Source organism: Helianthus annuus, chromosome 17 (genome assembly GCF_002127325.2).
Source record: "Helianthus annuus cultivar XRQ/B chromosome 17, HanXRQr2.0-SUNRISE, whole genome shotgun sequence".
Taxonomy (NCBI): Eukaryota; Viridiplantae; Streptophyta; class Magnoliopsida; order Asterales; family Asteraceae; genus Helianthus; species Helianthus annuus.
This window is the reverse complement of record NC_035449.2, coordinates 83,872,230-83,884,825: the sequence shown is the minus strand read 5'-3', so window position 1 is coordinate 83,884,825 and position 12,596 is coordinate 83,872,230. Positions and strand designations below refer to the sequence as shown.

Genomic DNA, 12,596 nt, shown 5'->3' with positions numbered 1-12,596 from the left:
TAGTCCAAAACTAAAGGAACTACGTAAATAAGGTTTCGGGGACGAAACCTCTTTAAGGGGGGTAGACTTGTAACACCCCAAAAACGGGTTTAGTAATCAAACCACGTTAATAGTGACGACGGGTAAAATACCGTTAGTGGTAAAAAATTTAACCCGGTGAATATTAGGATTTAAACAAATAATCCTAATATTAATTAAAAAGGAAAATAAATGATTTGAGAAAACATAATTTTAAGATGCCCTAGTTAACGGGACTTAAAATGAAACGGGTCATGACTTCCCCGAACCCTCTATGTAACTAGGAATAATAACCTAGGAATAATAACCTAGTTAGTTATGAGTTTTTAGAATAATAAAGAAAACTTGACTAAGTTAACCTCCTTTTATAAATATGGAATTAGAGGGACCAAAATGGTCAAGTTTGAAAGTGAAATTATTAAAAAGGAAAATTGGCCCAAAAACACACACTTTATGTGTGTTTTGGTCGACCAAAAACACAGAGACAACAAGGAGTTCCCTTCAAGCCCTAAACTCACAAAATTCTCCAAATTCAAGAGAAATCAAGCTAAGAAAATTGGGGCTTTTAATAAATTCGTGATCACTCAAGCTAGGAGATCACAAGGTAAGTCAACTTTTGTTATTTGGTGATATCTTGAAATTTTGATTAACACTCATGAATTGAAGTTGATGTTTGAATGTTGAATGTATGAGTGTGGTTATGTTGAAACCATGTCTAGTAACAAACCCTAGTTAAAAGTTTGATGATTTGGTATAGAAAACTAGGAAATTGATGATTTCCCTTATATGTGCTAAGTGAGTTTTAATGTTATGATGAAATTGGTGATAAGACTATGTTTAGAATCATCATGCATGATAATGTTAAGAAGGTGTTTGATTAAATCATGAATTTGGATACATGATCATAAATCACTTGAAATGGGTTAAGTATGTTGTGATGAAATCCATGTTTAGAAACAAGTCTGGTTAATAATTTGATAAACTAGTGTTGGAAAATAGAAATTCGATAATTAACCATACATATGTTAAATGGGTATTGTAACTAGGAAATGACCACATGAATTGTCAATGTTGAAATAGTGAAAAACCGATGAGTGATGCAAGTCTTGATGTTGATTATGGATGCTAGGCATAAGGACATGAAATTTGATACTTGAAACTTGGTTGAAAGTTGATAATGAACTAGATAAAAGAAATATGCAAATCATGCCTGCAAGGTGTTCGTTAAATTGCCTGAATGATTGTAGAATTGTGATGAAATTAGTAGAAAACGAAATTTAAAACGGTGGCCTAGGATTAGCGCCTACCGGGTAAATGGCGGAATGCCAAAATGAGTTATTAATAAATTTAGTTGTTCAAAACTCATGTGTTATGAGGTAGTTTGACGTTTAAAAGGTCAAACCGACCTATAATAGAGTTCGGTAAGAAAAGTAGTATAAAGGTTCATAAGGCATATAGGTTATGATCTAGAATGACTAACCTATCCACCTTGTGAATATTATATGATAGTTTACACTTGACGAGCAAGATGGAGGCTTGGGAAAGAAGCGGGTCAAACGGATTAATTACGCGGAGAAAGAATAACTGGATTCAAGGTAAGTAAAACTTACACCTTCTAGAATAGAATACTTACTTGTATAATGGATAGCATTGTGAATGATAAAATGGACATGGTTTTCGCGGGCATTTTGTCAATAAAATAGTTATTGATAGCAAACAGGTCCGTTATTTGCAGAAATTGTTTCGAAGCCTTAAACACTTAGTTTTGACTCAATATTTGGTCAGAAGTGGTATAACAATATAAATGATGATTGGTAATTTTTATATGCTTTTCGGAAGTTGTTTAACGCGGTTTTCGCGGATGTTTTGTCAACAAAATAGTTGTTGACAACAAGCATGTCCGTATTTGCAGAAATTGTTTCGAGGCCTTAAACACTTAGTTTTGACTCAATATTTGGTCGGAAGTGGTATAACAATATAAATGATGATTGGTAATTTTTATAAGTTTTTCGGAAGTTGTTTAACGTAGGTTTCGCGGACGTTTTGTCAACAAAATAGTTGTTGACAACAAGCAGGTCCGTATTTGCAGAAATTGTTTCGAAGCCTTAAACACTTAGTTTTGACTCAATATTTGGTCAGAAGTGGTATAGAAATATAAATGATGATTGGTAATTTTTATAAATTTTTCGGAAGTTGTTTAACATGGTTTTCTCGGACGTTTTGTCAACAAAATAGTTGTTGACAGCAAGCAAGTCCGTACTTGCAGAAATTGTTTCGAGGCCTTAAACACTTAGTTTTGACTGAATACTTGGTCAGAAGTTGTATAATAATATAAATGATGATTGGTAATATTATGTATTGTTAAGTGTTACAAATACAGGCGAGCGGAAAGTATGAGCATGTTTTGCCAAAGTTGGCGAAAAGTAATGCAATGTATTAAAAACGAGTCAATGTCGACCCGTGCCAGGTACGCACAAGGAAAGATACTCTCATGAATGGTACATGTACCAACCATAATATGGATTATGGTTGGAGGAAATAAGAGTTGATAAAATTATAGTTTGACATAAATACCCATAACGGGTCAAATAATTTGGTTTAAGAACCAGAAATTTGAATTCGAAAGAAACAAGAATTTTGAATAATGGATGATTGAATTGGATGGAAATATGTTTATAAGTTGTTGTTAAACTGTCAAAACTAACTTTTATGTTGGTTTTGATTTTAGGAATGTCTTATGGAACTCCGGATGAGGATCAAGCAAGAAAGGAAAACCGAACACGTGTCTCGAAGCTTCCACAACAATCTTATTTTGTTCTAGATTAAAAAGTGGATATTGTAAACACTTGAAATTATATTTTGGAATGTTTTAAATTATGTAAGAACTTTAACTTGGAAAAGTTTTTGTAAGCTTACATTTTCGTATAAAATGCGTGTTTAATATTATAATATTGATTAATAGAGACGGGTCTTACAAGAATGCACCATGGGCATATGTTTACGTTTGTAACCACATGGGAGTCTTGCCTAATTCCCTATAGTTATGGCTCTGATACCAATCTGTCACACCCCAACCGATGGCGGAATCATCGGGGCGCGACACTGAGCGGAACAGATTGTCTAGGAGAATCCATAACAACTATTAATTATAATACATTTAAGGTACATGTCCCATACCACAAACACATAAAATAAAACAGTTATTACAGACGTTGTTCTCAAAGACAAATATCCATTCCGACTACTCAGATTTTATTTAGATTTTTTCTAGACTCTCCTAGCTTGATTCCATAGCAGCTAGCAATCAAAAGCATCCTAAACACCTATCACATACGTTAAAATAGAAGTCAATACATATAGTGTAAAGGTGAGCATACAAGTTTAATAGCATATAGATAGTGAAAAATCATTTACGCATAACCAACATGAAACATGTAGAAAAGTGAAAGCTAGTAGGTTATCAACAATGAAATATGCACAGACGTGACTACGAGTTGTAGAATGCGCAACACATATCACCACTATGACACGTGAAGAAAACCATTAACAACCCCTGTCCACCACATGTGTTGAGTCCAAACTATAGTACTATCGTTGCTAAGGTGTCAGGCAACAATCACTGTGTAAACATAACATACAAGCATTCATCGAATAACACGTAGCATGCAATAACGGTCAGCGTATAAAAGTGTTGGCGTCGTGTGTCGATTGTGATTTGAATAAGTAACGTATGTAACACCCAAAAGTGCATCAAGCAAAAAGGGTTCGAGTATAATCACAGATTGTGTTTAGTAAATAAACACTCTCTTGGATTGAAGGGAGCGCTGGAAAGTTAGCCTGATTACAGAACGATAACATAAGCGATTGAACGGCGTGATAAACGGTGCAAAGTGGCTGAGTGATGAATGGTCATCCGATCGGATGACTATCCGAACGGATGGTTATTCGATCGAATGTCAATCCGTTCGGATGGTCATCCGGTCGGATTGACATTCGTTTGGGATGGATAAGTTTGTGTATGAGGGCTTTGAAGTTTTCGTTGTAACATTTTAAAATCAGAGAAGTATCTCTACCTTTTAGGTCGTTCAATCGAACGATCGTTCGATCGGACGGCGATCCGATCGGTGAGACACTTCCAGTGAGAACAAGTTCACAACAGGATGGTCATTCGATCGGATGGTCTTCCGATCTGATGGCAATCCGTTAGAAATTGACATGTTTTGGACATGTTGAAGTCTAAGTGTTAGAGACCCAAATGTCAACCGATCGGATAGTCGTTCGATCGGATGGCAATCCGATCGGACGACAATCCGATTGGACGACAATCCGTTCGACATTCTAATCGTTTAAAAATTTTGAAAATGTTTAAGTGTTAAGGTTCATGTGCAATCCAATCGGATTGTCGTTCGATCGGATGGCAATCAGATCGGACGGCAATCGGTTCGATGTCCTGATCGTTTTGGAACTTGAAAAATTTGTTACGTTTTGAAAGTTTTGCGGTTTGATCGAGACAGTATGACAACATGTTAAACAACGGAACCTCGTCAAGTCCAAGTCCTCCGACCGAAGTGGGAATCACCCTAGTCCGATCAGCTTACTATTCGTGACGCTTATCATGTTCAACCCGAAATTGGTTGTCTCTTTGATAGGAATCAGATCTCAGACCGACACTTCACTAGGAAATGAGTAGAAGGCCTGAACGAGTTCCGATTCTATCGGTTTTGAGTGCATTGAGTGTAATAGAGTTGAAAGAAAGTTATAAAACCATCTTTCAATCCTTCTGACCATGAAAATGTTTAGATCTAGGTGAAAATAATGTTAAAACATGTGGAAATCACTTAGATCTGATATGTTCTTGGTGGAATGAAGCCAAACCTTGAAGTTCATAAGAACTCCATGATGACATCACCCTAGAACACCTCAAACCCGTTGATTTCACAGTTAAAAGTTAAGATTCAAAGGGGAAATGATGAAGAAGTGTGTGTAGATGATAGATGTACAAGATTTGAGTTGAAAACTTAAAAGAATCGCGAGAAATAGAGAGAAGAGAGGGCTTGAGCATGCTGGTCGAACGAGAGAGCTATCACATCACTGTTGGTGATGTGACAGGGGTATTTATAGGTTGCCAAAAGAGGAAAGGGGAGCACAAATGTCGGATCGGATGGCACATCGATCGGATGACCATCCAATCGGATGGTTATCCGTTCGGATGACCATTCGAACAAATGGTCATTCAATCAAGTGGGCCGGCGAGTTAGGTTTCGGCGTTTCGTTTTACGTGTTGAGCGTTGCGATGCGTTTAAGCGAGTTTCGACTAAGCGATGCTATAGATTAATAATAATCACACAAATACTATATCTAACATACAATCAACATAAATAACTTGCGTTTAGCGTTTGCGATCAGATTGCGTTGCGATAGAGTTGCGATTGCGTTTTCGATTAATCACCACAAACATAAAGTAAACATGCACAAGTAACACATAAATGGCACACACACGTAAAATAATATACAGAACCTATAAATCAAGTAGCGAGTGCGATTGCGATGCGTTAAATTGATAAATAGATTAGCGAGTAATTATTTTAAACTTCGATTATTATAGATACTCCACATGATACAACTAAAGAAATTAAATTAACGGATTCGATTACAAGTCAAGTTAGTACAGTCAGTAGTTAAGCAAGGAGTGACTGATCGCAATTAGAAATCTTTTCTTCCTTTGACTTTGACTTTGACATGTACTTTAACTTTTGAAACACGGGTTGTTACAGCCTCCCCTACTTTAGGGAATTTCGTCCCGAAATTAAGGCGCAGGCGTAACAAACAACTGTGGGTACTTCACCTTCATGTCACTTTCGAGTTCCCAGGTGAACTCTGTGTCGCGTTTGCCTTCCCAACGAACATTCACAATGGGAATGCGTGAGCGCCTGAGCTTCTTGGTTTCTTGGTCCATGATCTCGACAGGCTTCTCCACGAAGTGTAATGTTTCGTCCACTTGTAGATCCTCAAGTGGCACTTGTAAATTCTGCTCAGCAAGGCACATTCTGAGGTTTGAAACATTGAAAGTCGTGTGGACGTTGCTAAGTTCCTCCGGTAGTTCGAGTCTGTAGGCCACTTAGCCGATCCTTTCCAGAATCTTAAAGAGTCCAACATATCGAGGCACGAGCTTTCCTTTCTTGCCGAATCTGATCACACCCTTCCGAGGTGATACCTTTAGGAGTACGTGATCGCCAACGTCAAATTCAAGGGGCTTGCGGAGTCTATCGGCGTAACTTTTGTGACGACTCCGAGCTTTCAGCAGATTGTCTCGAATTTGGAGGATCTTGTCAGTCGTTTCTTGCAGCAGCTCGAGACCGACTATTTGCGTGTCTCCGATCTTGTGTCATACAATAGGCGATCGACATTTTCTTCCGTATAATGCCTCAAATGGTGCCATTTGAATGTTAGAATGATAACTTTTATTGTACGAGAATTCGACTAGAGGTAAGTGCGCATCCCAATTACCACCGAAATCTATGACACACGAGCGAAGCATGTCTTCAAGGGTACGAATCGTTCTTTCAGTCTGACCGTCGGTTTGGGATGGAAGGCGGTACTTAGATTGAGAGTAGTACCGAGAGCAGATTGAAACGTTTCCCAAAGGCGTGAGGTAAACCGACCATCGCTGTCAGAGATGATGTCGCGAGGCGTCCCATGTCGATAAATGATCTCATCGGTGTAGATTCGGGCTAATTTTTCTACCTTAAAGTCTTCTCGTATTGGCAGAAAATGAGCAGATTTTGTCAAACGGTCGACGACAACCCAGATGTTGCCGTGACCTGATGGGGTGTGTGGAAGTTTTGTTATGATGTCCATAGCTATACTCTCCCATTTCCACATAGGGATCTCGGGTTGGACGAGCAAGCCAGAGGGTCTTTGCTGTTCGGCCTTGACTTTCGAGAAAGTCAGGCACTTTGAAACATAGATAGCGATATCTTTCTTCATACCCAGCCATCAGTACTTGTAGCGAAGGTCCTGGTACATCTTATCGGCACCGGGATGAATAAAATATCGAGACTTGTGGGCTTCGTCCAGCAAAATTTGTCGTAAATTGGTACGCTTGGGGATCCAAATTCGTTCTAGATAATGGAATATACCATTCGATATATTCACTAGTTGGGCGCCATCGTTAAGAATCCTTTCCTTCTTCAGAGTGCGTTCGGTGAAACAAGCATGTTGAGCGTCGCGGATAAGAGTTTCGAGATGGTGCTGGGCTTGGATATTACGAACGCTATGCAAATAGCTTCACTTGCTTAGAGCATCGGCAACGACATTTGCTTTGCCACGGTGATAACGAATCTCACTGTCGTAATCGTTGAGAAGATCTACCCATCGGCATTGGCGCATATTCAGTTCTTTTTGGCTGAGGATGTGTTGTAGGCTCTTGTGGTCTGTGAAGACCATACACTTAGTACCATAAAGGTAGTGTCACCAAATCTTCAACGCAAAAACAACTGCGCATTGTTCGAGGTCGTGGGTTGTATAGTTCTTCTCGTGGATCTTGAGCTGACGAGACGCGTAGGCGATAACCTTGTCCCGTTGCATGAGAACACAACCAAGACCAAGGTTCAAGGCATCACAATAGACAATGAAGTCATCATTTCTGTCGGGTAAAGCGAGAACGGGTGCATTGCAGAGCATATGCTTGAGAGTTTGACAGGTAGTCTCTTGTTCGGTTCCCCAAACAAAAGGCTTGTCTTTATGTGTCAAAGAAGTAAGCGGGACAACGATTTTCGAGAAGTCAGCGATGAATCGACGGTAATAGCCCGCCAATCCGAGGAACGAACGAACATCGGATGGTGATTTTGGAGTAACCCAACTCTTAACAGCTTCGATCTTCGCAGGGTCGACGTGTATACCTTGACTATTGACGATGTGACCGAGGAATTAAACCTCTTCCAGCCAAAATTCACACTTGGAGAACTTGGCATAGAGTCTATTCCCTTGGAGTAGTTCGAGAACCAAACGTAGATGCTGCGCATGTTCGGTTTTCGACTTCGAATAGATAAGGATGTCGTCGATGAATACGATGACGAAGCGGTCAAGAAATGGTTTAGACACGCGATTTATTAAATCCATGAAAACCGCGTGTGCGTTAGTTAAACCAAAGGGCATTACGACGAATTCATAATGGCCGTAGCGGGTTCGGAAGGCGGTTTTCGGTATATCTTCCTCCTGAATGCGTAACTAGTGATAGCCTGAGCGTAAATCGATCTTCGAGAAACATGTAGCACCTTGCAGTTGATCAGACAAATCATCGATTCGGGGCAGGGGATAGCGATTCTTGATAGTCAGCTTATTCAACTGCTTATAGTCGATGCACATCTGGAACGACCCATCCTTCTTTTTGAAGAAAAGAACTGGCGCGCCCCAAGGAGAGGTGCTAGGGTGAATGAAGCCTTTGTCAAGCAATTCCTGGAGCTAACTCAAGAGTTCGCGCATTTCGGACGGAGCGAGGCGCTAAGGATATTTAGCAACAGGATTTGCTCTAGGAATGAGATCAATACAAAAGTCGATATCATGACTCGGAGGTAAACCAGGTAAGTTATCAGGAAAGACGTTAGGAAAAATCACGAACCACAGGCACCTTATCAATTGCCTTCTCTTTCTTTTCCTTCTCCGCTACTACAATGTGTGCTAAGAAAGCTCTGTATTCCTTGCGGAGATACTTGATTGCTTGGATGCACGACATGAGCTTGAGACCCTTCGAGGGAGTTTCGCCATACACACAAAGTTGATCACCATTAGCGAGCGAGAAACGAATCATCTTATCGAAGCAAACAACTTCAGCACGATTTTCGCGGAGAAAATCCATGTTTACTATGACGTCAAAACTACCGAGCTGCATCGGAATAAGGTTAGAAAGACGTGATTGTTGAGTTCAAGCATACAATCACGAAGAACAGAATTGACAGCGACGGTTCTTACAGTGGCAACTTCAACATCGAACGCCGAGGGGAGATGGGCGCGCTTACGATTAAGGAGCTTTTCAAATTCAAATGATACAAAACATTTATCGTCTCCAGTATTAAATAAACACGAAGCATATATACCATTCACAAGGAACGTACCATTAACCACGTTGTTGTCTGCTTGAGCTTGGCGTGCGTTGATGTTGAAAGCACGTCCGCGGGCTACTGGCTGCTGCTGCTGTTGATGTTGTTGCGGCCGCTGTTGTGGCTCTTGCTTCACCACTCTGTTGGGGCACATGTTTGCAAAGTGGTTGGGATCACCACATGCAAAGCAAGCTCTTGCGTGTGCTGCGGGGGCAGGAGCTGCGTGTTGGCCCTGGGGAGCAGGAAGGAGAGCTTGTGGTGCAGGAGCTTGACCTTGAGTTGTAGCTTGTCGAGGACCAGTACAGCAGTTAGCAGTAAAGTGGTCGTACACGTTGTAGTGAACACATAATCTGCAACCAATCCCCACGGGATGATGATAGGTACAAGTAGGGCAGAGCGAGTGAGGACCAGTATATGCATGCTTGGCTGGCGGTGCATGGGTCACCGGGGCCGCTACTTAGCGGTTCTGGAGTTGCGGTTGAGCTGGAATGACTTGAAGCAGAGCGGCAGCTGTGACAGCGCAATTCTTGCTACTGTTGTTGTTCTTTCTCTTGCGGTAGGAGGACTTTGAAGCTTGCGGTGCGGCAGCGGTTTCAGCGGTGGGAGGAGAGGTAACTTGGTGAAGATTCTTGGAGGCTTTATCAAAGTAACCAGCCCAAACTCGCTTGTCAATGATCTCGGCAGCGAGCAGGAAGGTTTCCTCAATAGTTGTCGTCTTCGCGACTTGCATGAAATCAGCCACGCAATCCTGTAGAGCACGGATATACTTCTTGATGGTGATTTCGGGGGTAGTAACTTGGCCCAGACAGATTATGCTCAGCTGCTTAAAGCGGGCAGTTAAACCAGCGTTGTCGCCACCCTCTTGTTTGATGTGCCAGAACTCGTCCTCCAACTTTTGAAGCTCGTGGGGAGGGCAAAACTCCTTCATCAGGATGTCCTTCAACTCGTCCCACGTAAGCCCATAAGCTGAATCATTTCCATGCTTGTTTCTTTCGGCAGTCCACCAGTTCAGAGCCCTGGACTGTAAAACGCCAGTGGCGTTAACAGTGCGGAGATTATCAGGACAGTTGCTTTGGCGCAGAGTGACTTCGATAGAATCGAACCGTTGAAACATGGCAGTAGGTCCATCTTCTCTGGTGAATTCTTTGGGTCCGCAGGCTTTGAATTGCTTGAAGCTAAAAGTAGACTTAGGAGAATCAGTCCTGGACTCTTCGGAGGACTTGCTAGCGTTTTCATTCAACTCACTGACAATTTGCGGTATGACTTTCGCCATCTGTTTTGCGACCAGAGAGGCGATACGCTTGTCCTCAAAGTTTCTTCGGGCGGCGTGAGAAGTGGCGATCCAAATGACGACATCGTCTGCAATAGACATCGCCACAGGATTCAGACGCTATATGACGAATCTCACCTCACAACACACTTGATACTACTAAAGCTCAGGAACACAACTAATTACATAAACACATAGTCTCGTAGGCACATAAATCACAGCAACCATGAAAACACACTATATTTTGCACGTATTCACCTTCCTATATTGCACGTATTCACCTATCATTCAAGGTCGCGCCTTCGAGAATAGCGATTGCGATTAGCGAGTACACAGCGAGTAGGATAGCGAGTAACATAGCAAGCGATTTGTTAGCGTATTGAGATAGGTGTGCATTGCGAGTGGTGCGTGTTGATCAAGGCAAACAACAAAAAGCGTGTAAATCACCAAAAATTGAAACACATAAACAGGTAAAATCACATAAAAAGTTCACATAAAAGCGACAAATCACAGTAAAACACAGAGTGAGTGGTTGCGGCTCAGGATCGAAAACACATAAAATCAGCGATTGCGAGCTTGAAATCGACGATAGCTTGTCTCGGCTTGATAGACGTCGACTACCCAAAGTGATTCCACTATTCTCAAGGACTGTAAGTATACGTTTTTGCCTAATAGACTGTGCTCTATTACCAGCATACGGTGAATGGCATGCATCCTTTCGGTTATTTACACAACTCGAGTCGTTGGAATACATCAAGACTTTGGTGAGAGTTTTGTAAAACCAGATTTGAGAGCAGAACAAGTCATCAAGGTTCGGGTTTCACCCCTAACTTAGCGACTACGTTCCTGTTTGTGTGATGGAATCATGAGATTGAGAAGGAGAATTGCGTCGAAGTACGGATTTCACTCCTGATTCAACGCACATTCTCTTGTTTATAGTAAAAATATGGGTCGAATAAGCGATCCGATCAAGAGTTTGCGGTTTTCACACCTAATCTCGATCTAATGACTCGTTCATTTTCGAAAATAGTGCAGTGCGACTGCCTTGGGAATGGCAGTGTGATAGAATAGTATGATTGCGAGGCGATTGAATAATTGAAATAAGCTCGTGCGGGACCCCTAACGGGTTCGCACTAGGCGGTCTGTTGGTACTTAGACTATAGACTAGGTCGTTTCTAAGACATCGACCCGGACTAGGTCGAGTCTTGCCTAATTCCCTATAGTTATGGCTCTGATACCAATCTGTCACACCCCAACTGATGGCGGAATCATCGGGGCGCGGCACTGAGTGAAACGGATTGTCTAGGAGAATCCATAACAACTATTAATTATAATATATTAAAGGTTCATGTCCCATACCACAAACATATAAAATAAAACAGTTATTATAGACGTTGTTCTCAAAGACAAATATCCATTCCGACAACTCAGATTTTATTTAGTTTGTTTCTAGACTCTCCTAGCTTGATTCCATAGCAGCTAGCAACCAAAGGCATCCTAAACACCTATCACATACATTAAAATAGAGGTCAATACACATAGTGTAAAGGTGAGCATACAAGTTTAATAGTATAAAGATAGCGAAAAATCATTTACGCATAACCAGCATGTAACATGTAGCAAAGTGAAAGCTAGTAGGTTATCGACAATGAAATATGCATAGACGTGACTGCGAATTGTAGAATGCGCAACACATATCACCACTGTGACACGTGAAGAAAACCCTTAACAATCCCTGTCCACGACAGGTGCTGAGTCCAAACTATAGTACTATCGTTGCTAAGGTGTCAGGCAACAATCACTGTTTAAACATAACATACAAGCATTCATCGAATAACACGTAGCATGCAATAACGATCAGCGTATAAAAGTGTTGGCGTCGTGTGTCGATTGTGATTTGAATAAGTAACGTATGTAACACCCAAAAGTGCGTAAAGCAAAAAGGGTTCGAGTATACTCACAGATTGTATTTAGTAAATAAACACTCTCTTGGATTGAAGGGAGCGCTGGAAAGTTAGCCTGATTACAAAACGATAGCATAAGCGATTGAACGGCACGATAAACGGTGTGAAGTGGCTGAGTGACGAATGGTCATCCAATCGGATGACAATCCGAATGGATGGTCAATCGATCGGATGTCAATCCGTTCGGATGGTCATCCAGTCGGATTGACATTCATTTGGGATGGATGTGTTTGTGTATGATGGCTT

At 41.2% G+C, this 12,596-nt stretch overlaps 1 long non-coding RNA gene across 1 annotated transcript; it reads left to right on the top strand.

Annotated features, from left to right (window-relative positions):
- Positions 1 to 454: 454 nt before the first annotated feature.
- On the top strand, positions 455 to 2,948 carry LOC110923207. Its single transcript, XR_002583833.1, has 3 exons — positions 455 to 622; positions 1,528 to 1,613; positions 2,747 to 2,948. It is a non-coding gene; the product is annotated as an uncharacterized LOC110923207 (long non-coding RNA).
- The last annotated feature ends 9,648 nt before the right edge of the window (positions 2,949 to 12,596 follow it).